Raw genomic sequence first — 2,677 nt, 5'->3', positions numbered from 1 at the left:
AGAAAGATATAACCATAGAAAATATCTATGGACCCAATGAAAGAGATCCAAAGTACATAAATCAGACTTGAAAATAAATCAGAGTTGAAAATGCAAATAAATGACTCCACAGTCATGGAGGGAGACTTTAATACATCACTTTCAATGAAAGATGGAAAAACTGGAAAGAAACTCAACAAAGATGCATAAGAGCTAAACAATACAATCCACCAACTTGAACTCATAGACATCTATGAAGCACTTCACCCAACAGCAGCACAATATACATTCTTTTCCAGTGCACACAGAACATTCTCCATGATAGACTATATGTTCGGCCATAAAGCAAGCCTTAATCAATATAAAAACATTTAAATACTGCAAAACATCTTCTCAGATCACAATGCTATCTAATTAGAACAATAGGAAGATCAATGCAAAAAGAGCAAACACATGGAAGTTGAACAACACCCTCCTCAAAAGCATCTGGGTAATAGAAGAAATAAAAAATAAAATCCAAGTTTCTTGAATCAAATGAGAATGAAAATACAACATACAAAAATCTTTGGGACATAGCAAAAGCAGTAATCAGAGGCCAATTTATAGCAATAAATGCACACATCAAAAAAAAAAAAGAGCCAAAATCAACACCTTAATCCAACATCGCTAACAGAAAAAGAACAGCAAAAAAACCTACAGTTACTAGAAAAAAGGAAATAATAAAGATTCAAGCAGAAATTAATGAAACAAAATAGAAAGACAATAGAAAAAATCCACAAGAGTAGAATTTTTTTTTTTTTTTAAGATTAATAAAATTGACAAACCACTAGCAAATATAACAAAGGAAAGAAGGGAGGGAATACAAATAAGAAACAAAATTGGCGACATCACAACAGAATCAACTGAAATATGAACTATACTGCAACAAATTTGAAAATCTGGAAGAAATGGACAGGCTTCTAATACATACCACTTACCTGAACTAACACAGACTGATGTGGAAAAGTTGAATAGATCCATAACAAAAGAAGAAATTCTACAAGTCATAAAAAAATTACCAAGAAAAAAAGTCCTGGCCCAGACAGTTTCAATGGAGAATTCTACCAAACATTCAGAGAAGAACTGACAACAATCCTACTCAAACTATTCCAAAACACAGAAAAGGATAGAATCCTCCCAAATTCATCTTATGAAGCAAGCATAACCTTGATACCAAAACCAGTCAAAGACATCATTCTAAAGGAAAACCAAAATAGGAATATAACTCAACATAATAAAGGACATGTATACAAAACCAACAGCCCACATTATTCTCACTGGAGATAGACTGAAACCATTCCCCTTGGGAAGAGGAACCAGACAAGAATACCCTCTATCACAACTTCTATTCCACACTGTACTGGAAGTCCTAGCCAGGGCAATAAGGCAATAAAGGGAAATCAAAGGCATCCAAATTGGTAAGGAAACCTGTCACTATTTGCTAATGATATGATCCTATACATAGAAAACTCAAGAGACTCAGGAAAAAATCTGTGCAACTAATTGAGAGATTTAGCATCATGGCAGGATAGAAGATCAAAATAAAAAAAAAATCAGTTGGATTCCAGTACACCAGCAAAGAGATTGCTGAAAAATAAATAAAGAAGTCAATACCATTTACAATAGCTACCAAAAAATAAAATACTTGAGAATAAATTTTACCAGTGACACAACAGACCTGTACAAAGAAAACTATAAAAGACTACTTCAAGAAAGCATAAGAGACCTACATAAATGGAAGAACATCCCATGCTCATGGATAGGAAGATTGAACATTATGAAAATGTCAATTCTACCCAAAGAAATCTATATATTCAGTGCAATCCCAATCTAGATCCCATCAACATTCTTTAAAGATATGGAAAAACTAGTCACTAACTTTATATAGAAAGGAAAGAAACCTCATATAAGCAAATCAATATTGAAAAAAACCCAAGAAAGTAGGAGGTCTCACACTGCTGGATCTCAAAACCTACTATACAGTCACAGTCATCAAAACAGCCTGGTATTGGTACAATGACAGACACAAAGATCAATGGAATAAAATTGAGAACTCAGAAATAGATCCATCAATCTATGATCAGCTGATCTTTGACAAAGGGCTGAAATCAATTAAATATGGGACAGAATGTCTGTTTAATAAGTGGTGCTGGCAAAACTGGATACCCATTTGCAGAAAAATGAAACAAGACCTGTACCTCACACCATATTCAAAAACTAACTCCAGATGGATCAAAGACTTAAATGTGAAACCTAGAAGTATAAAGTTCCTCAAGGAAAAGCTAGGGGAAAATTTAAGGGCTCTGATATATGGAATAAATAGACTATCAAGCATAATCCAAAATGCACAAATGGCAGAAGATAAACTAGATGAATGGGACCTTCTAAAAATTAAATGTTTATGTGCTTCCAAAGACTTCTCCAAAAGAGTCAAAGACAACCTACAGATTGGGGGAAAAAAAAAAATATTCAGTGATGACATATCTGACAAGGGACTTATCTCTAAAATTTATAGAAAACTGCAATAACTCAACAACAAAAAGACAAATAATCCAATTCAAAAATGGGCAAAAAACATGACTTCACCAACAGGATATTCAGGGGGCCAACAAACATATGAAGAAATGCTCATGATCATTAACCATTGTTGTTGTTGTTG

The sequence above is a fragment of the Orycteropus afer genome, unplaced genomic scaffold (assembly GCF_000298275.1).
Source record: "Orycteropus afer afer isolate SDZICR_OR568_19922 unplaced genomic scaffold, OryAfe1.0 scaffold00221, whole genome shotgun sequence".
NCBI lineage: Eukaryota > Metazoa > Chordata > Mammalia > Tubulidentata > Orycteropodidae > Orycteropus > Orycteropus afer.
The sequence above is the reverse complement of the archived record's forward strand: the minus strand, read 5'-3'. Positions refer to the sequence as shown.